At 46.3% G+C, this 14,976-nt stretch overlaps 1 protein-coding gene across 1 annotated transcript in view; it reads right to left on the bottom strand.

Annotated features, from left to right (window-relative positions):
* Positions 1 to 14,126, bottom strand: part of tab2 (TGF-beta activated kinase 1 (MAP3K7) binding protein 2) — a 78,813-nt gene extending 64,687 nt beyond the window's left edge. The window contains exon 1 of the mRNA XM_083643226.1: positions 13,839 to 14,126. The gene's annotated coding sequence lies outside the window, so the exon portion shown is untranslated. The remainder of the gene's footprint in view (positions 1 to 13,838) is intronic.
* Positions 14,127 to 14,976: the final 850 nt, after the last annotated feature.

The raw sequence follows: 14,976 nt of genomic DNA, 5'->3' as shown, positions 1-14,976 counted from the left end.
TATCCCTTTAAGACCGTGAACCGCGTCACGCGGTTCGCGGTCTTAAAGGGATACACACACAAATGCTGCATCAGGTATCACTGGGTTAAGAGGCAAGGTCATAGATGGAGAGAGCGTGCATGGTTACTTGCCAATAGGAGAAGTCAGAATTATTATGTCATGTAATCTGCTGGTGGCCGTAGTTCTTCCTGGCATTGATGAGTAAATATTAAAGCCAATATCCCCCAGAGAAATGGCCATTCAGCAAACACTCATCATATATCTGGGAAACGAGGCGCGCACAGGTTATCTGGAAAAATGTGTCAATCTACTTCTTAACCACACTCCTTCCCCCAAAACTAAAACCTGCTCATTCTTGTGCCTGGTTTTGTGTGAACATACATGATGATGACTGTGAACTCGAAGGAGGAGGAGGAGGAGGAGGAGGAGGAGGAGGAGAAGAAGAAGAAGAAGAAACAACAGGAAGTAAACAAGTTGCTGTGGCTTTAATTGATTGCATTTTAATACGATGCTTGTTATGACAGTTCATTGTCACTCAGAATAAAGGGAAACCTCATCCTACTGGTCTGCAGCTTCTATCGACCAATAAATCATTTTGAAGAAAACGCTGCATGCACAAAACACGGGTTCCTCCCGCTAACAATGGCCAAAGTGTCTCCAGAGCTGCACTGCTGCTGTCTTTCCAAACAGGCCTGTTTAACACAGCAAACCAGCGGCTCTGCTTCCAATTAGCTTCAATGCTACATCCAAAGAGAGTTAGCTTCAATGCTACATCCAAAGAGAGCCGACGGGACGGAGCAGCTCTACTATAGTCCTGTAATTGATGGTTGTGCTACTATCCTATTTCATAGACGAGTTTGTGCTCTCAGGAAACTTGACAAACGCTTCATTAGCATGAAATGCTGCCCTTTCATTATTTCCACTGTGTTTGACCCTGATTTACAAGCGCCATTAACCCATTGATACCTGATGCAGCATTTGTGTGTGTATCCCTTTAAGACCGCGAACCGCGTTAACGCGGTTCGCGGTCTTAAAGGGATACACACACAAATGAGGGATATACACGCAAATGCTGCATCAGGTATCAATGGGTTAAACAACACGGGACGGCTATTCTGAGATCACTGATCCACTGAACAATTCACCAGTCGCTAACGTGGAGTGTTATCGGGGTTAATGTGCCCCCAAGCCCAAGCCTAAGTTAATAGATAGTGACTTTGTTATGTTTCTTTTCTAGACACCAGACACATTGAAATGGGAGGATTTTCTACATTTCTTCATCCGTTTCTCCACGACAATAGCAAGCATTTGGCAATAAAACCAAGGGGTGCAGCTAATAACAAACTTAGCTTCAGCGGTGAACAATAACTACACCAACAACAACAAGCCATGTTAGGCACACTGATCAACAAGCGTCAAAGACAGTGACTTGTGAAGAGAAATACCCAGGTCAAACTTGAAACTCACACGCAGGTGCTGAAGTAAGGTGCTGTGCAGGTGTGGAGGGCCCAGGTTTGCAGGTGCCACCCTTCTCTTCCATCTGCCTCTCTCTTGTTAGTGGATGTGTGTGTGTGTGTGTGTGTGTGTGTGTGTGTGTGTGTGTGTGTGTGTGTGTGTGTGTGTGTGTGCGTGTGCGCGTGCTTCGAGAGCTTCGACCATAGCGTGCCAAAGTCTCACCAATGAGGAAATGAATTCTCCATTCGTTTCCAGACATTTCTTAAACTGTGCGTGCCGTGCATGAATAGAGACACTGCATGAAATAGGCCACGCCCATCACGGGGGAAAGTGGTTCATTCACTTTCATACACCAGTGTCATTTTCCTTGAATTAAACAGCTAAAAGCGGTTGTGTGGTGGGCTGCGCAGACAACAAATGTAAAAAATCGTCAATTAACGTTTTTTATACTCAAAACAAGGAAGCCATTGAGAATTGGCGAGAAGAAAATGTGGATCTAGCTGTCAAGGAAGTAAGTTGGAGTGTTCATCTTCCGTATATATGATCTTTGTGTGGAACACACAACCATGCACGCCACACAGGAGAATGCCAGGATTGGCCGGAGGGTGTTTGTTTTCCCCCGTTTTGGGCGTGGTTTCTGAATGATGACGCGCTCCGCAGTGTCTCTATGTGAGTGTGTGCATGTTTTACCGGCTTTGAAACGCTATTGTCCTCGAGAGGAGACGCTCTCTCTCTCTCTCTCTCTACGCCTGTGTCTCAGCTGTCTGTGCAGACCAGGGAGCTGAGGGCGGGGCCTAGGCTAAATCTCATCCACACCTCTCCCCCACAGATCTCAGATCTCACCCACAAACACACATACCGTAAATTCCGGACTATAAGCCGCGGCTTTTTTCCCGTTTTTTGGCCCCTGCGGCTTATATAACGGTGCGTCTTATCTATGGATTTTTTCAGAAAAAAAAAAAAAAAATACAAAAAAAATCTCTCTTTTTTAGCACTCTTTCTAACTATAAATCCACTTCTGTTTTAATTTCCTCTCTTGCCCTCTTTTAACAACATAACATAACATAACATAACACAACACAGGTAAGCAGAAAGAAAAAGACGAAGCAATCACGCCATGAATGAGGAAATGACTCACCTGCTGGAGGCTGGAGATACACGGCTTGGGCTAAACTTTTACTCCGTGAAACACTATCGATTAAGTCCGACATCGCTCAGAGGTTTTGAGCAGCTTGAAAACAAGTTTGAAAACGTGCAGAAGTCCATCCACTCACTCACTAAAGAAACTAAGGCAACCGTGAACAGAGTTTATAATGCGGAAAAGCGCATCCGCGCACTGGAGGACAAAAACAACACAGTGAGTCCGAAAATGGATAAAATGCAAAATCGAAACCCTGCACACGCAGGTTGATGACTTAATCAGCAGGAGTAAAAGAAATAACATTCGCCTGATCAATGTAAAAGAGGGAGCTGAGATGGGTGACATGGACGCTTTCGTGGCAAAATCCTGTGTTACATCCTGGACCTGAAGGAAGGCGAGAAACCACCAGAGGTGGACAGGGCACACCGGGCGCCTCGGCCACGTCCAGACCCCGGCCTGCCACCGAGGGCCATCTTTATCTGCCTACTCCGCTGGCCCGACCGTCAACTCATCCTCCAGGCTGCGGGGAAGAAGCCCCTCACCTGGGAGGGTACGCGCTTTTTCGTCCGGCAGGACCTCTCCGCGTTGGTGCAACAGAAACGCGCAACATACAACAGCATCATCGAGTCAATGGATATCGCTTTGGCGTACTGTACCCAGCGAGACTCGTCATAACCATTGATGGACAGCGGCGGAACAAGAGCTCAAAGTGAAACTGCCGAATATCTTTTGAGTTGGACTGGTCAATAGTACTGTGAGTAACTAAAATAAAAAAATAAAAAACGGAATTCTCTCTTCTTTAGCACTCTTTCTAACTATAAATCCACTTCTGTTTTAATTTCCTCTCTTGCCCTCTTTTCACCACACCGCGGACACTGTGTGCACTGTAAAAATAAACAACGGTGGTGTTGTGTTATGTTGTTTTGTTGAAATGTTACGGTAATACGGTAAATGGGAGCTTCCTCAAACAGCCATCTCTTTCCCGACAATCCCCTCTGTGCGTGACCACTTACATATGGTAATTACGGTAAGCAAACGGCCACTCGGCCAACTCCCTCCCCCGACTACCAGGAGAAAATCACAAACTTCGGCGAATTCACACAAAGGAAGATCAAGGAATATTCACAACAAGACGAGCAGTAGAAGCGGAATATTATAGGAGTGTGAAAACATCCACAATCACCAACGGGTTCCAAAACGCTGGACTGCTGCGGGATGAAGAGGATGACGCCGCCACAGCTGGCGCTGAGGGCCGTCAGAGGCTTCAGAGGCTGTTCGATGCCGACAGTGACGAAGAGGAGTTCGTTGGTTTTGAGTGACAATGAAGGAGAGAGGAGAGTGGTTGACGAAGCCACCCTGAACCTGTTCGTTTCCGACACTGAAGATGAGGACTTTGGTGGTTTCAGTACGCAGGAAGAAGAGGAAGACGAGGGTTAGTGACTTGACTTCTCTGGTTACAGCCGTTTGCTGCACATATAGCCTATTGTTGTGTGATTTTGTCTGGGGATTAGTGACCTGACTTTAGTTTTGTTTTGTTGAAATGTTAATAAATGGGAGCTTCCCCACACAGCCATCTCTTTCCCGACATTCCTCTCTGTGCACGAACCCTTTCATATGGTAATTAAACATCAAAACACCCGCGGCTTATAGACCGGTGCGGCTTATAGAAGAAAAAAATAGTCAATTTTGGTCCCGCGGCTTATAGACCGGTGCGTCTTATAGTCCGGAATTTACGGTAGTCACTTATAGAAGCAGCTGCACCGCTTCAAAATGTCCCTTGGCTTAGCCTTTGCTCACCCCATATCGCTGAAGCTGAAGCTCACGCTAAAGCGCTCACACAAGAAGCACTCTCTTTTCCTCAGCGCTGCCTTGACCCCGCCCACAACTTGCATTGACTTCATGCCTGGCAGCTTCATGCTTCACACTTGGAAAATAGAACAGAATCCTGAACAATCGCTTCAGCGCGGCTTCAGCGTGAGCGGTCTCACCTGTTAACGTTAAGGACGCCGAAAGGAAACTGTGGGGCTTGAGCGTGGCTTGAGCGTGGCTTTGGCGTATGGTGTGAACGAACGCTTACTGTGGCACTCAGGGCAATTAATCTGCCCTAATTAAAAAAGTATATATAGATTGTGATTGTGATGCACGTGTTGCATGCTTTAGATGTATTCTCCTCATGCGTTACTTCTGAACACGTACATTTCATGGTTTCTGACAGCCGTTTGGTGTTTGTGTCACATAAATCAAAGCTGCAGCGAAGATTTCTGTTGGCAAAACTACAATTGCTAAGCATCCCTAATCTGTTGTATGTTAATTAGGGGTGTCACAATATATCGTCCCACGAAATTTCGCGATAGTAAAACGTCACGATATGTATCGTTGAGATGAAATCTCATATCGCAAAAAAAAAAAAAAGATTTTTTTTTTTTTTTTTTTTTTTTTTTCAAAAAATAGACTAAGAAACGTCTTTGTTTGTTGAAGTTCAATGTGTGGAAAGTAGTTCAGTTGAACAAGTCTCTGAAGAGACACATGAGAAGTTATACAGGAGAGAAACCATTCAATTGAGTTTCTGGCAAAACTGTTTACTTGACAGGAAAAACTGAAGATGCATAAAAAATAGATTAAGAAAAGTCTTGTTGTTTGAGTTTGAAGAAAAACTGAAGATGCATAATGAGAATTTATACTGCTGAGAAACCTTTTAGTTCAAAGTAAATCTAAGTGACGGTGTAACTCATTCTATTTCAAGATAAGCCTTATCTCCAATCTCATGTTTTTTCTAGTTGTTATTGTAATAACAATTTCCCACAACAGCATGTTTTGTATTTGTGCATTTCAAATAAAATACTACTTTTCCAGTCATATATTGTCATTATTCAAGTTAAAAAAAATATTGTTAAAATCGTATCGTATCGTATCGTTATCGTGAACCCAGTATCGTGATACGTATCGTATCGTGAACTGAGTGTATCGTGACACCCCTAATGTTAATACATTTCATCTGAATATGAAGCAGCAGTAAAAAGACAGGAGGAACAGAAGGCCGACCCGTCAAATCCCCTGAGTGACCACCTGGGAACACCCCCCCCCACACACACACACACACACACAAGCTAGTCCAATTACCATTGAGCAACGCATTTGCGCGCACGTGTGTGTGTGTGTGTGTGTGTGTGTGTGTGTGTGTGTGTGTGTGTGTGTGTGTGTGTGTGCGTGTGTGTGTGTGTTGTGTGTGTGTTGTGTGTGTCTGGGACAAAACAGAATCAGATTTGTGTCAGTTTATGGGGTCTTTGATGTGGAAAGAGTTTCAGAACCACCGTACACCGTACGTGACCGGGATTACAAATAATTTTTCAAATCAAATTCTGTGTGTTTGAGAAATTAGGCTTTGGTTCAAAAGAAAAAGTACAGAGGAGGAAAAGGTAGTTGGAGGTGTGTTCAGGTCATATGAGGCTACAAACAGAGGATGAAAAGGTAAACAGAGGTAGATGTACCCAGTTAGGAGGCTGGCTGTGATTTCAGAGGAATAGGGAAGGTGTCTAGAGATGAAACCGCCAGACCAAAAGGCCAAGGGCACAGGCAAGGTGTGTGTGTGTGTGTGTGTGTGTGTGTGTGTGTGTGTGTGTGTGTGTGTGTGTGTGTGTGTCTCAGTGTAGGATGTGGTACACTCCTCTCCTGTTTACTGAGCCTGAGAAGGTAGGCTGTAATAATACCTTTGAGTGCACTCAGAGGCACCACCGCACAGGGCCAACAAAGTGGAAGTGAATCTCCTTCTGCAGAGCGTTCACAAGAACCAAGTGTCTGTCGTGTCCACAGCCATTTTCAAAGCCATTTTCACTTGGTGGCGCGTGTGGCAACTGGCAAAGTTCTTCAGTTCGGAAACTTTATGAGAAGTTTAAACTTTAAAGTCTGATTTGCTCCAGTGGAAAGTGTACAGCAACTTATCAGTAGTTGTGAATCTTGCTGAGGTGAATGAATGGGCACTGCTGTTGTTGTTGTTGTTGTTGTTGTTGTTGTTGTTGTTGTTGTTGTTGTTGTTGTTCAATGTGACATCTCTTCCGGTTCATTGTATTTGTTTCTTCTTCCTGTATCTAAACTCACATTGCCAGTTTCACTCTCAGATTGCAGTCTTGACGAGTCTTTGATTGCTTCGGCTCGGCTTGATCCGAAAAAATCCAACATGTCAATAAAACAAAATGCATCGGGCCAAGCAGTCTGGAGTCCATTCACACTACTACAGGATCCTCTGTGACGACTGTCGGCCTTCACTGCCCCACCTCCAAGTGCAACAACCATAATCAGGTTTAAGATCTGCATTCATATCACGCAGTCAGTGTGACCGAGGCTTTAAACAAACTCAGTGATGTGCCGGACACATCACATCCAAACCTCTGGGATGTTTCATGTTATGCAAAACGCAGATTAGCCATCAAATTCAAATCACGCATCTTAACATCGCACACTAAATTAAACCTTCCAATAGTCCATTTAAGTGGGCAAAAGTCCAAACAGTAATATAAGAAGAGTGGCTTGCCTGGGATGGAGCTGCCATATGTAAGTGTATCTTAACATCAAACAAATCCCATCCATGACAACAGAGAGAGGCCCTAAAAGCTCCACAGCTCAGCAGAAGCAGTGATGTGCCCAGCAGCCACTCAAATGGAACAGAGTCTGTTATTGTCAATGGCAGTTGTCCTTGTTGTCCTGTTCAAACAAACGCCTCTGTTACAGCTAAATGGATGGATTATGTCGCGGCGTAGCGCACTAGTAAATTTCATTACCATCTTTTACCACGGTCCATATCTTTACAATTAGGTTTTGATAGTAGTTATCTAACATTCACGGGCTTGTAGTTCCAGTGGCGTTCAAGTGCAGCCATTCAGCTTTGTGTATAAAGCTTGGCGAGTAGTTGCTAAACAAATGTCTAACTGTGGGAACTGACTTAGGCCACGTTTAGACGACAACGGTCTCTGCATAAAAACGTCAAACTGTCGTTGCGTTCTGGCCTTTGATTCTGCGTTTTATACGCAGTGTTTGTGATCACGATTCACGTGCAGACCGGAACCTCAAATGTCACCATCATCACCACCAACTCCAAGCAGGGTCAAGTCAGACAGAATAAAACTGAAGCTTCCGGCGAGAACAGTGTTTTCCGCTAGGCGCTAGGTATGCGTTATGCGCTAGGCTAGCTAGGTATGCACGAAGTGGAGCTGTGTTTTCACAAGAATTGCGTATTGCGATTTTACACAGCGACAGTAAAGGCGGCGTTATCAAAGATTTCCACTCAGGAAACCTGGTTTCACTTTTTTGCGTTTTCAGGCCCCAATAACACCGTTGCCATGGAAATGGAACTTGAAGGGATAAACGCAACGAAAGTCTGCCGTATTCTGCAGGGAGCGTTGTCGTGTAAACTAGGCCTCAAAGTTCAATATCAGAAATGTCCAACAAAAAGTTCAAAAGCTTATTCGACAAGTCTCATAAAGCCTAATCATGCTCAACTACACCATCTTGTGGTACATTTGCAAATTGCAATGCAAATTACAAATCCCGTTACACGGGGAGAATCTTAATGCTAAACTTGACACTACTAGACAGTTTGAAAGATGCTGCAGAAAGTGTCAAACCCTACCATGGCAAAAGCAAACGTGCACTGTGCAGGCTTCAGCTAAGAGCATGTAGTCGACTCTACGCTGTCATCCTCGCAATACGTGCAATTTGAACCCTGAAGTGGAGAGTGCAGCCTGTGTAACAGAGGAGAGTGCAGCCTGTGTAACAGAGGAGAGTGCAGCCTGTGTAACAGAGGAGAGTGCAGCCTGTGTAACAGAGTGCAGCCTGTGTAACAGAGGAGAGTGCAGCCTGTGTAACAGAGGAGAGTGCAGCCTGTGTAACAGAGGAGAGTGCAGCCTGTGTAACGGAGGAGAGTGCAGCCTGTGTAACAGAGGAGAGTGCAGCCTGTGTAACAGAGGAGAGTGCAGCCTGTGTAACAGAGGAGAGTGCAGCCTGTGTAACAGAGGAGAGTGCAGCCTGTGTAACAGAGTGCAGCCTGTGTAACAGAGGAGAGTGCAGCCTGTGTAACGGAGGAGAGTGCAGCCTGTGTAACAGAGGAGAGTGCAGCCTGTGTAACAGAGGAGAGTGCAGCCTGTGTAACGGAGGAGAGTGCAGCCTGTGTAACGGAGGAGAGTGCAGCCTGTGTAACAGAGGAGAGTGCAGCCTGTGTAACGGAGGAGAGTGCAGCCTGTGTAACGGAGGAGAGTGCAGCCTGTGTAACAGAGGAGAGTGCAGCCTGTGTAACGGAGGAGAGTGCAGCCTGTGTAACAGAGGAGAGTGCAGCCTGTGTAACAGAGGAGAGTGCAGCCTGTGTAACGGAGGAGAGTGCAGCCTGTGTAACAGAGGAGAGTGCAGCCTGTGTAACGGAGGAGAGTGCAGCCTGTGTAACGGAGGAGAGTGCAGCCTGTGTAACAGAGGAGAGTGCAGCCTGTGTAACAGAGGAGAGTGCAGCCTGTGTAACGGAGGAGAGTGCAGCCTGTGTAACAGAGTGCAGCCTATGTAACGGAGGAGAGTGCAGCCTGTGTAACAGAGTGCAGCCTATGTAACGGAGGAGAGTGCAGCCTGTGTAACAGAGTGCAGCCTATGTAACGGAGGAGAGTGCAGCCTGTGTAACAGAGTGCAGCCTGTGTAACAGAGTGCAGCCTATGTAACGGAGGAGAGTGCAGCCTGTGTAACGGAGTGCAGCCTGTGTAACGGAGGAGAGTGCAGCCTGTGTAACGGAGGAGAGTGCAGCCTGTGTAATGGAGGAGAGTGCAGCCTGTGTAACAGAGGAGAGTGCAGCCTGTGTAACAGAGGAGAGTGCAGCCTGTGTAATGGAGGAGAGTGCAGCCTGTGTAACGGAGTGCAGCCTGTGTAACGGAGGAGAGTGCAGCCTGTGTAACGGAGGAGAGTGCAGCCTGTGTAATGGAGGAGAGTGCAGCCTGTGTAACAGAGTGCAGCCTGTGTAACGGAGGAGAGTGCAGCTTGTGTAACAGAGTGCAGCTTGTGTAACAGAGTGCAGCTTGTGTAACGGAGTGCAGCCTGTGTAACAGAGTGCAGCCTGTGTAACGGAGTGCAGCCTGTGTAACGGAGGAGAGTGCAGCCTGTGTAACGGAGGAGAGTGCAGCCTGCGTAACGGAGGAGAGTGCAGCCTATGTAACGGAGTGCAGCCTGTGTAACGGAGGAGAGTGCAGCCTGTGTAACGGAGGAGAGTGCAGCCTGTGTAACGGAGTGCAGCCTGTGTAACGGAGGAGAGTGCAGCCTGTGTAACGGAGGAGAGTGCAGCCTGTGTAATGGAGGAGAGTGCAGCCTGTGTAACGGAGGAGAGTGCAGCCTGTGTAACGGAGTGCAGCCTGTGTAACGGAGGAGAGTGCAGCTTGTGTAACAGAGGAGAGTGCAGCCTGTGTAACGGAGGAGAGTGCAGCCTGTGTTAACGGAGTGCAGCCTGTGTAACGGAGGAGAGTGCAGCCTGTGTAACGGAGGAGAGTGCAGCCTGTGTAACGGAGGAGAGTGCAGCCTGTGTAACGGAGTGCAGACTGTGTAACGGAGGAGAGTGCAGCCTGTGTAATGGAGGAGAGTGCAGCCTGTGTAACGGAGTGCAGCCTGTGTAACAGAGTGCAGACTGTGTAACGGAGGAGAGTGCAGCCTGTGTAACGGAGGAGAGTGCAGCCTGTGTAACAGAGGAGAGTGCAGCCTGTGTAACGGAGGAGAGTGCAGCCTGTGTAACGGAGTGCAGCCTGTGTAACGGAGGAGAGTGCAGCCTGTGTAACAGAGGAGAGTGCAGCCTGTGTAACGGAGGAGAGTGCAGCCTGTGTAACGGAGGAGAGTGCAGCCTGTGTAACGGAGGAGAGTGCAGCCTGTGTAACGGAGGAGAGTGCAGCCTGTGTAACAGAGGAGAGTGCAGCCTGTGTAACGGAGGAGAGTGCAGCCTGTGTAACAGACGATTCCATTTGAAGCTGAGAAGTCAGGAGAGCTCGACAGGGGGAGGGGGCTCCAATGGGAGCCTCTCTTCCTGACAGCCGCACACACACAGGAGTGGGGGAGGGTTCCAAACACCAAGCCCTCTTCCTGAGTCTGCAGCGGTGGGCATGATGTGAGGGATCCTTCCCTTCCCCTCTTCTCATTTACATCAAATGTGCCCTCCAGGTCTTTAGGCCACACTAGTAAACAGAGTTACTTGTGCTGTATAGTCTGTATAGTAAACCCATGTGGACACTGGTCACCAAGCAGCAGACAGCTGGCTGAAAGAACAGAACTGCTGCCTCTTCTAATGTAGAAGATCTGTTCTGACATACGGGGGAACAAGAGAGGTATTAAGCCAATATCATTTCCTACGTTCAATTGACTCTGCGCTGTTGATCCAAACAAGCACTTGTACTCCATCCAACACCCTCATATAATTATCCATCCCCTTGTGAAAAGGAGGAAAACACACACACACACACACACACACGCAACTCACACGCAGACACACACACACACACACACACACACACACACACACACACACACACACACACACACACTCTTCTGATTGGTGATAACTTGTTGTGCAAACTGCAAATGATAAATCTGGAAACAGGTTTTTCAGGAAAGAAGATTTAAGTGTTGGCACAGGCCTCAGGACAACATGCCACAAGCTCCCTTGAACCAAACGTTTCACAAACAGCCGTTTTACCGGTTTATTGAACGAAACCAAGCGGTCCAAAACTAGTAGGCCCAATTCTTTACCTCTGTTGACAAGCAGCGACAAGGAAACCTGGTTTATATCACAAGAGAACACAATCCACCTTTAGGCCTATATACACGCTGCTGTCTGTGCAGTCCCTTAACTTAAAACCTTGCTGATTTAGCCTGTTGGCATATTTTCTATTGAACGCCCAAAAACTAAAAAATTAACAGCCAGCCACTCTGTCCAAGGGTGTGCTTTTGATTTAGCACTTATCAAATGAGCTGTGTGCAGCCACATTGCCCCAAGTCTCCAAAGAGTGGCAAATCAGCAAGGCCTCCTAGCAACATGTTTGCCCAGCTACAGTCAGGCACACATGGTTTCAGTTAGGGCTCTGCACCTAGAAACAGTTGGCCATGGCAGCTTATTGGTCAGGAAGTGCAATGTTGACTGCAAGTCAAGACAGGCACAAGCCTGCTAATGAACGATATATACTCTACACCCGAGCTACAACAACACACTTTACACTGGAGGTGTTTAGAGGTGGATAGAGACGTGATTCTGAAGCCTTTAGAGCCCGTTAATACACGCGCAACAACCCCTCTCAACGCAGCCACGCAGAGAGAGAGCTGCGATCCAAAGTCCGCCGAGGCTACGATACAAAGTCAAATAAGACAACTGTGACATCAACCCCACCACAAGCAGGTCATGTGTATTTTTTTTTGACGGTGCATCAGGGCATAAATCTAACTTTTACGTCAACAAGGAAAAGTGGCAAGTGGATTTGGAATTTCAAGAAGGGGGCAATTCAATTTCTTAGCTGCCAGAGTAGTTTTAGAATAAAAATAGCCTAATTGGATGCAGGTTGGTTACCTGCCAAATTGGCTGGTACAGTTGACAGACTTTCCAGCCACAACCAAAATGTAGCAGCATTTGGCTGTTGGCTGGTGTTAATATCAAGAGCAGCTTAAGTGATACAACATGGAGAAGCACAGCCTCAACTGTGCCAACTAGACCACTGCATGCTCGCTGCATGTCCAAATACTACCATTGAATTGAAAGATTTATCATCCCAATTCGTATCAAGAAATTACGAATATTTAGGAGCACCATTAAACACAAGAACACTCCTCTTACATTATGTGGCAAATAGCATGATTACGTCTGTATGAAAAGACACAAACAGAGGAAAGGTTATCTCTCAAAGAGCATCCACAGACAACAACAAAACAAACAGCACGTCGACTCGAAATCAGCCATGATTTTGAAAAATCACTCAAATCATGTTCCTTTGAAAAGCTCAAGACAAACTGAGATAATTGCGCAATATAAACAGGAAACCTACTTTATGAGTCTTGGCTTAAAAACAAAAAAAAAAAGTATAATGTTGCAACCTCTGCACCCAACCCACCCCCCCCCCAGCCCATCCTGCCACCTGTAATCCATTCATAACGATGAATAAAATACAATCAAAAACAGGACATCGTGATAGGTCAGGTCGTGATAGGTCAGGTCATCGAAGGTTAAAACTTGCCTTATTAAGAAAATCAACAACAAAGTGTCCAGACAGGAGGAGCCACCCACACCTTCATCAAGCTTCAAATCACAACTGTCACAACTTGCCAACTGCCTTCTCGAGGAAAACATGTGAGACAAGTGTGATTTGCGGTTAACTAACAACTGATAGATCACCCTGGTTATAATAAAACAGTAGAGAACTATCAATATCACAGTATTGTCTGATAACTGATACGTTTACCCCTAACTTGCCAGATGTACAACAACAACCCTAAACAAGGTCCTAGTAATAATCACTGTTTAGGCCTCTAGGCAGACCTGATCACTACGAACAGGACATAGTAGAGAGAGAGTATAATAAAGCATTATCTGTATGTAGGACACATTCATTGATGCCAAGCTTGAGGGAGACAAACGGTTGTAACGTTACCAAAATAGTTAGCTAGTTAGCTAAAGTGTTACAACGTTACCATCAAAATGATGTGGCTATTGTAGCAACGAGGGGGAACAACTTATCACTTTGGGTGTTTTAGGAGATAAAACACTTGCTTTGAGGTTGAGTGTAAGCTTGTTTATAATGATATAATAACGTTTCCATGCACACGACTATAACGTTACTGTCTTACGACGTTTGAACGGAGGAGAGCCCAATGGAAAATGTAGCCTAACATGGGCTACAAAACATGTTAGCCTACGTCATGCTAAAGTAAAAGACTCCTAACACCTATTAACACACACACACAAATCAATTAAGGAAGACTTAAGGAACGGGTTAATAACACATCTGTTTTAAAACGTAACACGGTCGAGACGGGAACAGAACAGCCTGCAAACACTTTTGAGCTGCTTGCTGCTGGAGGAGAGCAAACTTTTTCCACACCTGAAAACTTTTTTCTCTCCATTTTCTTTCAGAGAGAGAGAGAGACAGTCCAGAGTTTGAAGAACATTCAAGCGTTTCGTGAGCGAGTTTCTCGCTAAAGAAAAAGTGATTAAAAAGTTAAAGTTGAGCTGTCTGTTGCTAGGCTAAAAGCTTACCGTGTCGCGCCGCCGCTCCCCGGGCCGCCGTCAACAACCCGAGCCCGCCGCCGCTCCGCCGCACACACAGCCGGACCTCCAGAGGGCCGCGGTGCTGAAAGAAGAGAGAGGGGTCCAACTACTAACCAGACAGCACCGAGAGAGCGAGGCCTGGGCCTTCTGTGTGCTCGAAATAGGGATAGCAGGGATAGTGCTACTCCTCAACCCCCCTCTGCTGTCTGTCGGAGACTCGGGAAAAGCTTTCTGACAGCTCCGCTTCTTCAGGCCCCCCCCCTCGACTAGCCCGTAACTTTTCTCTTTCTTTTTCCTCCTCACTTCCACAGCAGATACGAATCAAAATACTGTCACAGAATATGGCGGCTGCATAAGCGAGCTGCTCTCGCGAGAGTTGCAACACTTTTTCCTCTCTACACTCTTCTTCTCTCTTTTTTCTTCCAAAAGTTGATGTGCTGGGGAGGAAGCGTGATTGCAAAATGAGCTGACTGCTGCTGCTGCTGCTGCTGCTGAGAAGATGCACGTCGCAGAAGGAAAAAGTCAGAGGCAATCTGAAGGTTATTGGAGTGGAAACTATGCAAGAAGAGAAGTGTGGAAACTATAAGAGAGAGAACAAGGTGGGTGGTTGTCTGTGTTGGTCTGCCTCTTTGCATATCAAATGTTATAATGATAATAATGTGATTGATACTTCATAGGGACGTTCTCTTTTCTCTCACCCGGCTCCACACAGACAGAGGCCAGGGTCAGCTGCAGACAGGACACTTCAGCAGCCAGGAGGATTGCTGCTGCTGACACACTGGATCTTGAACCTGCTTGGAATGGAGAAATGAAAAAGTGAATTCCCCCACCTGGATCAGGACATTGTCACCTAAAAAGGAACAGTTCACCCAAACAAATGAGGACATTCTGTGGGGTTGTTTGAGGTACTTGCGTACAGTCAGTGTACTAATGATGTGTACTACATGCAGTAGAAGGCAGCCGGTGCGGTCCCAGTTTGGAGAAATGGAGACTGGCCACGTCAGGCAAGAGTAGAGCTGTCTGCTGAGTGTGAAGGAGGGAGTCATGAGCAAAAGCGTAAAAAAAGAGAGAAAAATAGAGAAAAAATACAAAATAGAAATATACAAATAGATAAAATGCTTCCATA

The sequence above is a fragment of the Poromitra crassiceps genome, assembly GCF_964638095.1.
Source record: "Poromitra crassiceps genome assembly, chromosome: 9".
Lineage (NCBI taxonomy): Eukaryota > Metazoa > Chordata > Actinopteri > Beryciformes > Melamphaidae > Poromitra > Poromitra crassiceps.
The sequence above is the reverse complement of the archived record's forward strand: the minus strand, read 5'-3'. Positions and strand labels throughout refer to the sequence as shown.